Source organism: Aplidium turbinatum, chromosome 12, assembly GCF_918807975.1.
Source record: "Aplidium turbinatum chromosome 12, kaAplTurb1.1, whole genome shotgun sequence".
In the NCBI taxonomy this organism is placed as follows: domain Eukaryota; kingdom Metazoa; phylum Chordata; class Ascidiacea; order Aplousobranchia; family Polyclinidae; genus Aplidium; species Aplidium turbinatum.
This window is the reverse complement of record NC_137483.1, coordinates 15,797,709-15,812,482: the sequence shown is the minus strand read 5'-3', so window position 1 is coordinate 15,812,482 and position 14,774 is coordinate 15,797,709.

Sequence of the window (14,774 nt, the reverse complement as noted above, 5' to 3'; positions counted from 1 at the left end):
CGTAAACAAGACTCTCTATATGGCCTTTGTAGACCTAGAAAAAGCCTTTGATCGAGTGCCAAGGAAGGTGATCTGGTGGGCCATGCAAAAGCTGAGTGTTGAGGAATGGCTAGTACGGATAGTACAATCAATGTACCTGAATGCTAGGAGCTATGTGCGTGTTGGGGATGGACACAGTAACACTTTCAAAGTAGGCGTAAATGTGCATCAGGGTTCTGTGTTGAGCCCACTGCTCTTCATCATTGTCCTGGAGGCCTTGCCACTCGAACTGCGCACAGGCTGTCCTTGGGAGCTGTAGTACGCTGATGACCTTGCCATTATCGACACCTCATTAGAGTCACTAGTTGACAGAACCGCCGCCTGGAAGAAGGAAATGAAAGCAAAGGGCCTAAGAGTGAATATGGGAAAGACCAAAATAATGATCTCTGGCATCAACCAGAACTCCCTAAGAATATCAGGAAAGCACCATTGCTCGGTATGCCTAAGTGGAACCGGTAGAAACTCTATCTTTTGCACCAATTGCTCCCACTGGGTCCACAAAAAGTGTAGTGGAATTAAAGGGTCACTCAGACCGGACCTACACTACTCATGCCCATGCTGTCAGGGCACAGCAAGACCGATAGAGATGGCAGGCCGATAAGCGAGGTTGAGGTTGAAGGTGGCACACTTGAAGTGGTAGCTGACTTTTGCTACCTTGGTGATACCATGTCTTCTGGTGGGGGGTGTGAGCATGCGGCTATAACGCGGTGCAAGACATCCTGGAAAAAGTTTAGGGAACTCCTCCCTATCCTCACAAACAACTTTCTGCTGCAACCAGAGGTCAAGTTTACTCCAGTTGTGTGAGGAGTGTCATGCTCTATGGCTCTAAAACGTCGGCTACTTTAGCAAGCACCTTCAAGCGCCTACAACGTAATGACAGAGCGGTGGTAAGATGGACCTGCCTAGTCAAGCCTAAAGACAACATCCAGTTTGAGACTCTTCTATCAAAGTTCAAATTAAAAGACATCAGTAAAGTCCTCCAATTAGGCAGACTGAGATGGCTTGGTCACGTTGAGCGCAGCTCAAGCTGGATCTCACAGGTCAGATGTGTCAACATCACAGCACAGCGGGGTCAAGGTAGACCAAAACTTTCTTGGGAAGAACTTGTAAAACGTGACCTTGTAGCCCTGAACATGGACTCTGCCAACCCAATAAATCGCGAGGTGTGGAGGGGAAGACTTCGTTCTCGACAAACAGACAGGCCACACCCTCGACATGAGGATTAATTCATGGCCTGTATAATCAAAATTGGTTGATGATGATGATGATGAGATGTGTTTTCTCTGAAGAATATTGAAAATCAGTTGGACAGAAAAGTAATAAAAAAGTTTTGGAATTGGCAACAACAGAAAGGAGATAAATAACAACAGTTAGAAAGCGCCAGATAGAACTTTTACGTCATATATTTACAAACGTGGAGATTTGGAAAAAATAGCACTATTAGGCATGATTCAAGGAAAAAAAAGCAGAGGTCGGCAAAGATTAACTTATTTAAACAGCTGTTCCCGACAATTTTCACCAAATCAAACGTCATATAAAAACCGTTCAAGTCTACTGAATATTACGTCATGGAAATTCCTAAAGCATGTGCCAAAATTGCACCATCGTTCATAAGACCTGTTTGGACCTGTTTGGGCCTGTTTAAACAGGAAATATTACATCAGCTTAAACACCTGTTGGAATGACTTCATAATTGTCTTTCATTTATTGCGTCACAGTTACTTTCTACGTGAATTTGAGATATTGATATCTATTCTGGTCATTCGTAAAATGATTGTTTGAAAGTTGGCCGCACATTTAACTGTTGGCTTAGTGCTTGCTAGCTGGACAAAAGTTCCGTCTTTTATCCAAGTAATCTGTTGTGTAGTGACAGTTTAAGTGGTGTACGCGTTGCACCCCCTCGTTTTTGGTAGCCGTGGGCTAATTTTTACAGAAATACACTGTTTGAAAAGAAGTTCAAGTGTGTGTTTCTTCGGTCATTATATGCAGACGAAAGGATCCGGGAACTTTAAGTTACAATTTTCCCACGAAGAAATTATGGTTTACCGCTGTGACCATAAAAAATAAAAGACGAGTTCTTGTTAGCTGGTGGGCCAAGAAATTAAAGCATAAAAAATAAAAGACGATTCTCTGTCTAGTGTTTGACACAGAAGCACTTAGAAAAAATAAATAAAAGACGAAGTTGTTGGTTGGTAGGCTACAAAAGCAAAGAAATAATAAAAGAAGATCTTGTTGGTTGGTAGTCTAAAGAAGCAAAGAAAATTAAAGACATTTCTTCTCGGTAGGCAACTGAAGAACTTTAAGCTAAAAAGTAAAGACATTTCTTCTCAGTTTGGTACAGAAGAAAAAATAACTTTGACATTCATTGGCAAGAAAGAAGATTAAAGGCAATCCATCTGTGCTTGAAGATTCAAGTGGAAGAATCCAAGCAAGTTTTGTGGACGTTTGGACTTCACATACTCGTACAGCTACGGTATCGTGCATTTAAATTCTTTTTTGTATTTTTTACGGTCTTTGCAGTTAAGTTTTTTATAACTACTGTAATTTGTGTGTTTGTGTAACTTAATTTTTTAATTGTTAAATTTAGCCCTAACATTTAATATGTCTACACTCGGTGGCGACAGGGACTCGACCGCCGTCGACTCGACTGAGTTTAAGCCTGATGATGTTCTTTGCGGTCGGGCAGGCCATTCTGGGGAGGGACCCAATAACGATGAGGCTAAGTCAGTTCGAGAGGCCCGGCATCTTAGACGGGATATTTTGACTCAAATTGGGAAACTTTCTGTGGCCCTAGGTTCTTTGAGTGATAAGCAGGAACTGTTAATTTTTCGATCTAACTTATCTACTTTAGAAGAGGAATTACGGCATTTCCATGCTCTCTTGAGTAAAATTTTTAACTCTGCAATCTTAGCAGAACTTCGTGATAGGGTAGATCCCGAATTTAACTCGTTAAAAAATAACTTTGAACAAAAAGAAAGTGAGTTCTCAGATATGTTGGATGCTGACATACATCCTGAAGATAGCGCCTCAAATGTAAGCACTAGGATGTCTGAGAGCTCGTCACGGATAGTGGCACAAATTAACTTACAGCTAAGACGAGAGGAGCTCCAGATACAAGCCGAAGCCGAAGCGAGAGCTGCTGAGGCTGCCATGAGAGCTGAGGCCATACGAACTGAAGCTGCCATGAGAGCTGAGGCCATACGAGCTGAGGCTGCCGCGAGAGCTGAGGCCGAAGCGAGAGCTGCTGAGGCCGCCGCGAGAGCTGAGGCCGTACGAACTGAGGCTGCCGCGAAAGCCGAAGCGAGAGCTGCTGAGTTCGCACTCAAAGACGCTCAGTTGAGGGCTGAACAACGTAAGGAAGTGGCATTAGCTGAATATCGATCAGAGGTGGGCTCCCGGCGTAGCTCTAAGAAGGGATCTTCTAGGCATTCCAGAAGTGAACATCAATCACAGTTTAATTTACATAACCTTTTCCAGACGCCTGTTCAATCTGTAAGTGGACCAGTACAATCCACATCTTTTCAAGCTGTTTCAGGAGGTCTCAGGGCCGCGGCTAAGGGTCTTCCGAAGGCTGTAGAGCCAAGGTCTGCAAATTACAACCGAACTCCTCCCCCAGAGCGTACAGGTCACGGGGCCGCCATTAGCAGTAATGCTTTGCCCCCTTCACAGTTTTCAGCGCCGCTAGTTTTTGATCGCCCAGCTACACGTAATTTGGGTGGTTGTGAGAGGCGTATCGTGTCTCCTGATTTTAACGTATGTGAGGATCGTGATCGGGCTGTGCATGTGACTGAGCCCACTCAGCCCATTAAGGGATATAGCTTGTCTTCTCCCGCTAAATCGAGTTCTCAACAGCAGGATTGCTTTTTTGAATACCAAAATAGTAGGACGTTCTTCGATAAGGCGGCCTTGATTGGTTACGATGGTAATAATATGCCATTTGTCTTCTTTAAAAATCGTGTTATGGCCTTGATGGCAGCTTCGCCCTTTAAGGGAACTCGTTTGACTTTGTTGCAAGCAGCTTGTGTTAGAACAGCTGCACAAACGATTGCTAATTTGGTTTCTGACACTCCTGGCTTGTCAGAGGAAGACAGGATAGAAATGTCGTTAGCTCGCTTGTCCCAACGTTTTGGGGTTCGTGGAGGTCTTTTCGCAGAACCAGAAATTAGAAAGTATCGCTATGGTAGCAAATTGACTTCTATCTCTTCCAGTGATTTGAAAGAGTTTAAAGATGAATTGTCGCAGTGTTTGCTTTACGCGAAAGCTTATGGTCAGCGTGATAAATTAGAAGGACGTTTTGTTTTGGATTTGGCTAAGCGACTCCCGTTTGACGCTAAGCAGCGTTATCTTGACTTTTTAGGTGATCAGTATGGTAGCACTGAGGAACCTACCTTTCAGAGTTTGTTTGATTTTGTAGTACGGGAGGAAACGCGCAAGTCGACTGATTTTAGCATTATGCTAATGGGCGATTCTGGTGAGTCGCAGCATTTTAAAAAGTTTGGCAAAGGAAAATTGCCTTCATGTCCGGTTAGGCAGACGTCGGTAAAGCCCCATGATAATGTGATTTCAGGGAGTTCGCAGTACTCGACTGCTGTTGGCGCACCGCGCGGCGGTGTGGCCAGACATAGTGACATACCGGCGTGTTTTTGTTGTTCGTCACGTGGTCAAGTTGAATATCATTTTTTGTCTAATTGTAAAGAATTTTTGCGCTTGACACCTAAAGATCGGAGAGATGTCATTGTGAAAGCTGGCAAATGCTTGAATTGTTTGCGCCAGCATATGGTTAGAGACTGTAATCATGCAAATAACTGTCGTAAGTGTGGACCTACCAACGATAGGAAACACTATTTTCTTCTGCATGATTTTTATGTGACGTCACGTGATTCTCTGGATTCGGTCGGTAAAGATGATGCTGGTGCCAGAGTTCCTGTGCGTAATGTTAAGATTGGAAATGTTAAAGCAGCCTTTAACCGCGTTACTGCTGCTCGTGTTTTGAATCCAATGACTGGCAAATCGAAGTTGGTGTATTGTCAGCATGATCCTGGTTCGCAGTTGACCTTTGTTTCGAGTGACTTGGTGTGCGAACTTGGTCTTAAACCGTATGATAAAGCGTCGTTTAAAATAGATACTCTGGCTGGTCAGAAACCTACTTGTGCTGACCTTGTTAAACTCAACATCCAGTCGTTAGAGACTGATGAACTGTTTTGTGATATAACCTCGGTGGTTAACCCAGCTTGGGCTGACGATGTTAAAACTTTACCTCATAAACAAGATTTAAGTGGTTTCCGTCATTTTCATGACGTGAATATGTTTCATTTGAATAATTGTAGTACTGTAGATGTACTGATTGGCAATGACAACGCTTATTTGATGTGGACAAAAGAAGAACGTGTTGGTGAAAATCGTAGTGAACCGCATGCTTTACTCACTCCTCTCGGTTGGTTGGCTTGTGGTGGTAAGTCACCCTTAGTTGAAAGCGTTGCTAAAGTGTGCAGAGTGCAGACGTCTTCAGAGTCGGATGTCATCTCTGGCTTTCAGCGTAAAATTGAGTCTCGTGATATGGAAATAGCAGACCTGAATAAAGTCATTCAGGATTTGACTTTGCAAAATGAAACCTGTGAATTGTCTCGCAATGATATTTTGGCTAGAGAACTTGTCGAACCGAATATTGAGTTGAAAGATGGTCGATTTGAGATACCTGTTCCGTTGAAGGAAGATATTGATTTACCTAACAATTTTGTGTTGGCGTCAGATAGAGCTGCTGCTTTAAGGAAGAAGGCTTTAAAACAATCTGAATTTCGAGGAACTTGTGTAAATGATGTAATGTCTTCTTGCCCTGACTTGTCTGACTTGTTAAACCCTCTGGCAGATGTCTTGGCTAGATTTCGGCTTGAAAGATTTGGTTTCATGGCTGATGTGACCAAATACTTTTTTCACATTTTGGACTCTTCAATTCGTAAGCCCAATTTTATTGAACTGCTTACGTACACAGGCAGTGCCGTTCGGATCGTGAACGAACGCCCTTTGGTACCTTTGAGTGACGATCCTAGGGATTTTACTGTCATCACCCCTGCCTCACTTTTGACCCCATACTTAGACCCATACTGTGCTGTTGGGCAACCACATGATCGTGACCAATTAAGAAGGGATTATCGGTTCAATTTTTCACTTTCTCATCAGTTCTGGAGTAAATGGATCGATTTTTACTTGCCAGGTCTTCAGGGCCGGAAAAAATGGTTAAAAATGGCCGAGAATTTGGAGCCTGGTCAACTTGTAGTGGTAGGTTCTCTCCAAGACATTGGTAAACGTGGGAAGTATCAACTTGGGAGGGTGCATGAGGTAGTTCCACAAATTAGGAAAGGGAAGCCTGTGGTTCGTAGAGCCAAAGTTGCCGTCTGCAACTATGATGAGAGTACGGGGAAAGTAAAAGTAGACTACGTGTTGAGGGATATTTCGTGCCTCGCCCCCGTAAAGAACACCTAAGTGTTAGGGTTTGAGCCTGGTTTTGTCTGCGGTGGCCGACCCTTGTCTGAGCCCGGAACAGTCGGTTATTAGCGCAACCATTGTATATAGCGTCATTTAGCGTGTACCTATGGTACCAATTTCATGTATCGTCGTGTTTATTCTTATTGCTGTTCATTCTTTGCATGCCCTTTGTATTTGCGTATTAACTTAAACGTGAGTGATTCAAACAATTTGTGTATCATGTGTTTTTATTCATTGGCTCACAATTGTCGTCATTTCTTTTTAGTTATGCCATGTCAGACTGTCATAACTAGGGGCCGCTATGTTCCCGACAATTTTCACCAAATCAAACGTCATATAAAAACCGTTCAAGTCTACTGAATATTACGTCATGGAAATTCCTAAAGCATGTGCCAAAATTGCACCATCGTTCATAAGACCTGTTTGGACCTGTTTGGGCCTGTTTAAACAGGAAATATTACATCAGCTTAAACACCTGTTGGAATGACTTCATAATTGTCTTTCATTTATTGCGTCACAGTTACTTTCTACGTGAATTTGAGATATTGATATCTATTCTGGTCATTCGTAAAATGATTGTTTGAAAGTTGGCCGCACATTTAACTGTTGGCTTAGTGCTTGCTAGCTGGACAAAAGTTCCGTCTTTTATCCAAGTAATCTGTTGTGTAGTGACAGTTTAAGTGGTGTACGCGTTGCACCCCCTCGTTTTTGGTAGCCGTGGGCTAATTTTTACAGAAATACACTGTTTGAAAAGAAGTTCAAGTGTGTGTTTCTTCGGTCATTATATGCAGACGAAAGGATCCGGGAACTTTAAGTTACAATTTTCCCACGAAGAAATTATGGTTTACCGCTGTGACCAACAGCTTAAACCAGGGTTGTCCAACCTGCGGCCCGCCTGAGATTTTTGTGCAGCCGGTTAATCATTTTCACTCCAAGTAGTATTTTAAACTTTGAATCTTAGCCTAATTAAAATGTCCCAGGCAGTTTTTAGGGGCGTAGTAATAGTATAGTATGGGAGCAACAGGATTTATAAGTCCGATTATCTAAAGTTCGATGGCTGAGTAGAGCAGCCACCATAAAAAATTTCAATTATTGTTACCCGAAATAAAACAGTTCGTGGAGAAAAAAAAACAAAACGTGAAATTGATAGAAAATGAAGAATAGTTAAATGATTTGTCTTAGTTGACGTCGCAGAAATGCTAGCTGAGCTCGATTTGCATTTACAAGAGAGAGGTCAGTTGTGTACTTCAATGTTCGAGCGAATAAGTCGCTTTACTAGGAAATTAAAACTTTTCATAGCACAACTGAAAGCTGGCGCAATTGTATAGTTTCGTAGTCTATCTGAAAGAGCTCAAGACTGTTCTGTAAATTATGAAAAGTATGGTAAGTTATGTGAATGACTGGTTTGCTTGTAGAACTGAAGATTTGCTTGAAGAATTTACAGTCAGATTTTATGACTTCAAAAAGATTGAAATTGAATTAAAATTATTCAGTGATCCAGTTTCATTTCAGTGTGATAAAGCGCCACCCGAATTCCAACTTGAATTGATGAACTGCAAAGTTGAGAAAGTTTGAAAACTTTCCACAGAGAACACACTCTTCCTTTATTTTATAGAAATTACATTCATGTAATGAACTTAATAAATTAGTTAATTTGTTCAGGAAATTATTGTGCATGTTGGGCAGCACATATTGTTGCAATCAGTTGCATGAAAAACATTTAAAAAAAACTGCAGAAAGAAACAGGCTGACCGAGTAACACCTAGCACACATCCTAAGAATCAAGACAACGTTCTTTAATGTAAATTGCAAAAGTTGATAACATCTTAGCTTGAAAACAATGTCAAAGATATTGTAGAAATAAATTTTTGTTTTTTTCTATGTATATGTTATTTGTTCCCATTTTCAAAGATGAAATTAAAGGTTTTTAATTGTTACTTTATGTACCCATTTTTCTTGAAACTTAATAAGTTCTGCGGCCCATTGAATTATTTCAAGTGACAATGCGGCCCACTATAATAAAAGGTTGGACATCCCTGGCTTAAACCAATGGGCCATAAACACAATACCGGTAATCAAAACTAGCGACTTTATAAGGATGTCAAATCACAGAGACGTTTGGAAGACCATGGTTGCAATCGTCTGCATCAGATCAGGCGCATAATCATCATCAAAGGTTTAACCTACCTGGAGGTGCGGCCTGATTTGTCACATTTTGACTACGGCAACCAAAGCTGCTACTGTCTATATGACTTCAATTTTTGTTAACTCGTAATGGTATAAAAGCGTTTTGTTGCCTAGGGAAAGCAATAAAAACTGAGAAAAAGTAGCCTAAATTATAAAACGTTCAATTAGGTTAGCAGTCTGACTGAAATTTTCTGACTGAAATTGTCTTTGTTTTTCAAAATCTTTTCAAAGGCCCAATTTGTCAAGAGGGGAAAACAGTAATAAAGATTAGCCTACGGTTAGAAAATTTCATTCAGACAGTTATCAAAGTTGGCAAAATTTAAAAAAGCCTGCAAAATGTAACAAAGCAGGCCGTGTCTTCAAGTAACTGTGGTTTGATCGGGTAGGCTACAATTTTCACCTTGTAGGCCTATATGTAATAAATAACAAAATAGGTCTACTATCTTTAAACTGAACATTGGAGAGGAACCTAAGCCAGGACATGAACTGAACTGAACTTAACATGAACTGAACTTAAACTGAACAATGGAGAGGAACCTAAGCCAGGACATGTCAACTATATCAACATATCTCCAGAAATGGAAGCTACAGCTCAGCAAGGCAAAGACAGTGTCGGCGGCCTTCCACCTAAACAACAAGGAATCAAAACGTAAGATCAACATTACCACCGATGACGAACACCTCCCCTACTGCGCCGAACCCACCTACCTCGGCGTAACCCTGGACAGGTCACTCACGTACCGACGACACCTGGAGTCACTGCGCAAAAAACTATCTGCGCCCGTTGCACTTTTGAGGCGGCTGGCGGGTTCCGGTTGAGGAGCTGATGCGAAAACCCTTCGCACAGCTACCTTGGCCCTTGTCCATTCTACTGCTGAGTACTGCGCACCAGTGTGGTGCCGCAGCTCTCACACCCGCCACATTGACACCGCCATCAATGACGCACTACGCACTGTGACTGGATGCCTGCGTCCCACTGCAACGGACTGACTTCCCATCCTTGCAGGCATCCAACCTGCTGAGCTTCGCCGTAAAGGAGCCATGATTTCCCTTGCTCGTCGCGCACTGGACCCCGACCACCTCCTCCACAGTACATTCCAGCGCCTACCTGGAGGACAGCAGCGACTGAAATCAAGACGCCCATTTGTGCCCGCCGCACGACAGCTTCTGAACAACGTTGAAGATCTTGGAATAAGTGCGGCACACTGGACGAACTACACATGGAACATGGAGTGGCAAAACAACACCTCCCGACTCCGTGATTTCCTACCCGACGTCGATCCCCACCCTCCGGGAATGTCCCTCGCAAGACTTGCGTGGGTCCGGCTTAACCGCCTACGAACCGGCGTCGGTCGCTTTCGTTCAGACATGTGCAAATGGGGCCTGGCTCCCTCACCGGGATGCGAGTGTGGCGCCACAGACCAGACAGTAGATCATGTCGTCCATGACTGCCCAATCCATCAACCACCACATGGAGCGCCTGGACTGAAGGCCCTGGATGACGAGACTGTCGAGTGGCTGATGACATCATGCCCAAACATATAGTCCAGAAGAACAGCTCATACGACGAAGAAAACTGAACATTTAGTACAATGAAAGTATTGTCCAAGGTTTAGTAACTGTTTCACACATGGTGTGTGTGCGTTTGGTCTATCATTTTATTTTTTTGTAGCTAACTAGTGCACAGAATAAACAACGATTACACAATGCAATAAACAAATATGCAGCAATAAAATATTAGCATATACCAGCGCTTCTTAACCGGAGGCGCTAGCACCCCTTGGAGGTGCTGAAATAGACTGTAGGTGGTGCTAAATTCATGCAGTATAATATCAAAAAATGCCATTTTACTTTTTTGCATTTTTTTGTCTTTCTGCCATTATCAGCAGTTGTCATATCAATGATTGCTGTTTCGAAGTAGCCTACATGATTTGCTGTTATTGTAGTCAACTCCCAGTCAAGTACGCAAATTGATCCTGAATAGTTTGTGCAAACTTACCTGGTGGGTGCTTTGTCGCAATATTATTGCTCACCTCTCGCTTCTAGCAACCACCATGGCAAAATACGTTTCCACAAATCACTCATATCCAGAGTGGATAAAGCAGCCCTTCTTGGCAGACATGAGTGATGACAATTAATAGACTAAAGGAGGAGCTGATTGACATGCAGGTGAATCAGAGTTGTCGAATAAAATTTCGTCCGTTTGCTTGCTGATTTCTGGTGTGATCAGTTGACAGCATATCCTGCATTGGCTTTATTGTAAAAAATTTGACTTTATTGTAAATTTTGACTTCATTTTAACCTATAAACTTCTTAGAAACAGTCTCCTAGGTGCTAAAAACAACTTTATTCTTTGATTCGTGGACAGAATAGGTCCTTAAAAAATTTTGACTTTGTTGACTTTTGCGGGCCCTAATAATTAATAATCACTATTCTCGGGTTTTCCTATTTCTTTTATCACCAATGACGACACTAGTTTTGAAGAATAAACAAAAGGATCAATTCATACATCGCTTTCTTTTCAATAATGCAGGCCAAAGTTTAATGGCGGCGCCGAAATTTTGATATGCTTTTTGATCACTGGCGGTATATTTTGTATTTTTTTGTCGCTCAACAAACTGTGCTGTTGTTTTAAGAGAGTTGATTCGCTTAGATATGGTTATAATTGAATTTCTGTTGGTGAATGAAAGGCAAATACCAAATCCTGAATCAACTTCGTTAAAACAACTGCACGGTTTGTTAAACCAGAGACTTCATTACAAAATATATTGCCAGCGATCTGAAGGCATGTCAAAATTTCGGCCATTACTAAACTTTTGGTCGGCACTGTATGTAGGCTAACAACCGAACTTTGCAGGGTCATTAATAGTCCGGGGCTGGTGAGGTTGACCTGTACTGAAATACTGAGTGGAACTTTTTTGTAGAAATACTTAGAGGGGTCCTATAGGAACAATTTTAGAGATGTTGCCACCTTCCAAACCCTGGGCAACATCCCGATTTCGTTCGGTTTCCAAAGTCGTAAAATCGGGAAAATTTGCCAAGACAAAATTTGGAAAAAATCTCAATTGATGCAAACGTAGGCATGTTATATATCATTTTAAAGGATTTTTTGTCCTGATTAATAATATTGAGGTCTTAAAAATTCTATTGACTTTGAATTTAAGTTATTTAAATTAACAATTCTCGATTTTTTTATAAAACATCGTAAGAAAAAGAGGATTTGACCACAGTTGACAACACCAAAATCTGAACCGTCGAAGACACCCATTCCGAGACTGAAACAAGAGAACTTAACAAGGAACTGAAAGAAACTGAAATGAAGTATTTCAAGGGGCAAAGGAACCCCCCTATGCCAGAATCATTTTGCAAATACCAAATACTGCCACTGAAGATATTGTGTCATCAAGCTTTGAGTTTGAATAGAAGTAGATGCGACGATCTTTCATTTATTAAGAAGTATCATGCATCAGAGTTATCTCCTGACTTCAATGGATATAATTGCAGGCAGCTGCGAGAATCTGGCATCTCGTTGAAACCAAAAGCCAAGGTAACTTTCTTACCACTCATCGATAAAACACCATCTGATCCCTCAACAATTTTGAGTGTGATGCGTGAGGCTGAAAGAATCACTGTTCAATCAGGGCAAGGATTTACTGTTTTCACATTGGATCAGCAACTTTACAAAGTAGCTTTAGATGTTATCTGGTCTGATGCTTTACGATGGAACCACATAATCCCAAGACTTGGTGGTATGCACTGGTTAATGAGTTTCATAGGACGTGTTGGAGTTCTAATGGAAAACAGTGGTCTTGTCCCTTGGTTACAATCTGCTTTTGCAAGTGTACCGAAAATGATGACTGGTAAAAAGTTCCCTATGAACATGCGCGCACTATGTTTTGCTGTCATGAAATTGCTTAAGCGTTTCATAGATGAAGTATATTCCTTTGAAGATCTGGAGAAAAGAATGGAATTTTTAGCACAGAAGAGTATGATTGCTGAGCATTGGATTAACAATCTGATACGGCCAGTTCTGCTTATGATGTTGTTTGTACGAGCAGAACGAGAAGGAAAATTTCCCCTACATCTTTATGCATGTCACCAAATGATTCCTTACTTCTTTGCTGCTGGACATATCAATTATGCAAGGTTTTGGTAATGTTATCTGCCGAAAATGTCAAGGTTACCACCAACAATCATCAACCAGTTTTTGAAAGGAGAACATGTTCTGCGCCAAAGAGAAGGCATATTGAATGGTATTTGGTCTGACATGATGATTGAAACCTCCTACATGAAGTTCGGTAAAGGTCCTAATGGAATCATCGGAAAGACAACAAAGCCAAGAACCTTGCAAATCTGGGCCAAACGTCAACACTCATGCAATGATGTACTCCAATCTTTGGATGCCATCAGAGAGAATCAAGAATGTACAATGCCAACTCACAAGGAAGAAAAAGAAGGAAGGATGAAAGCAGATCTTACAGACAAGGTAAAGCTCCAAAATTTTCTTGAAACATGCCTCCATCCCCTCGATTTTTCAAACCATCCAGAAAGTGCTCTTTGCAACATTTATACTGGTCAGCTGTCTGGTACTAAAGTAAATGTCAATAAATCGGTGGAGATCGGTAAAAACCAAATGGCTTCATTCCAGAAATCATTACCTGATGGTTTTCGATCGGCAATAAAGAAGGAAGTTGTTACAATGAAAGACACAGGCAAGTCTGGAACAAAGAACAAAACAGCAGAGGTATACAACATAGATATAATTTTCTCAAGAGTCATGTATTTGTTGTCTGCTGGTCGTATCCAGTTGGAGGATCTTTTCAAATATGAACTTGCACCCGTTCCAACAGCACTATTCAAAGACACAGGAGAAGGCAGATACTCTACATCAAAATCTGTTTTAAAAAATGCTTTGAAAGTCGAAGTCTCTACAAGGAAAATTATTCCTGATGCGATAGTAATTGATGGTTGTGCAATGCTTCACAGTGCAATTCATTGGCCTAAGGGAGGAAAGGTGAACGATTTCATTGCTGGCGTTCGATGTTACATTTCTAAAAAGTTGGCGAAGTCAGATGTCTATTTAATCTATGATCGATACAAAGAATTCAGCATTAAATCTGACACCAGACAAGAGAAGTTGGATCAATTTCAATGTTCCCATACATTAAACAAGTCAAGCCCATTGCCTTCCAAAGAAATCACCTTACGTGTCACTAAAACCAAAGTCCAACTTATTGAAATGGATAAAGCAGATTTGATGGGAAATCTCCCATCAGTTTCCAACAAACTCATCATCACTTCAAAAGATGACACCCCAGAGGAACTTCACTATGGTAGACATTCAGAAAGACATGACCTGATGACGACACAAGAAGAAGCTGATGTTATCATTCCTCGTCAGGTTTTTGCAGCAATCACTGATGGCAAATCATCAATCAAAGTTTGTTGTGAAGATACGGATGTTTTCGTTCTTCTGTGCCACTCGTATCAAATCAAATAGTGGGAACCTGAAGTATTCATGGAAGGATTTAAAGAAGGCGAAAATCTGATCTCTATAAAAGAGTCTGTTCGAAAGCACATAGATGTCATTGCCCAGATCATGTCCATGAATGCAATGACCGGTTGTGACAGTGTACCTACGATGTATGGTGTGGGTAAGAAGAAAGCTCTAAGTGCCATCAAAAAGTCACCCCTTCTTCATCTTGGCAACGAAACAGCTGGCGAGGATGAATATATCAACGAGTGCAAGAACTTTGTGGCTACTTGTTACAATGGAAAAAGCACGAGCTCTGCAGATAACAGGTAACTTTCTTCTTTATTACTCGTAAAAAAGTGTCAATAATTTTTTTCGATCAACTCTTAATAAACTATTGTGAACAGCAGCCCAAATAAGAAAACCAGCTGTTGAAAATAGCGCAAAGCGTTTCGTAATCCTAGGTTATATTCGTCAGTCATCAGATGCAACTGTGATAATCACAACCACAAATCATAGTAATAGATAACTAAATACAATTTTGCTTTTCAGGGAAACTATTTGGCGACGTAAAACCGGGGGAGTCAAAATA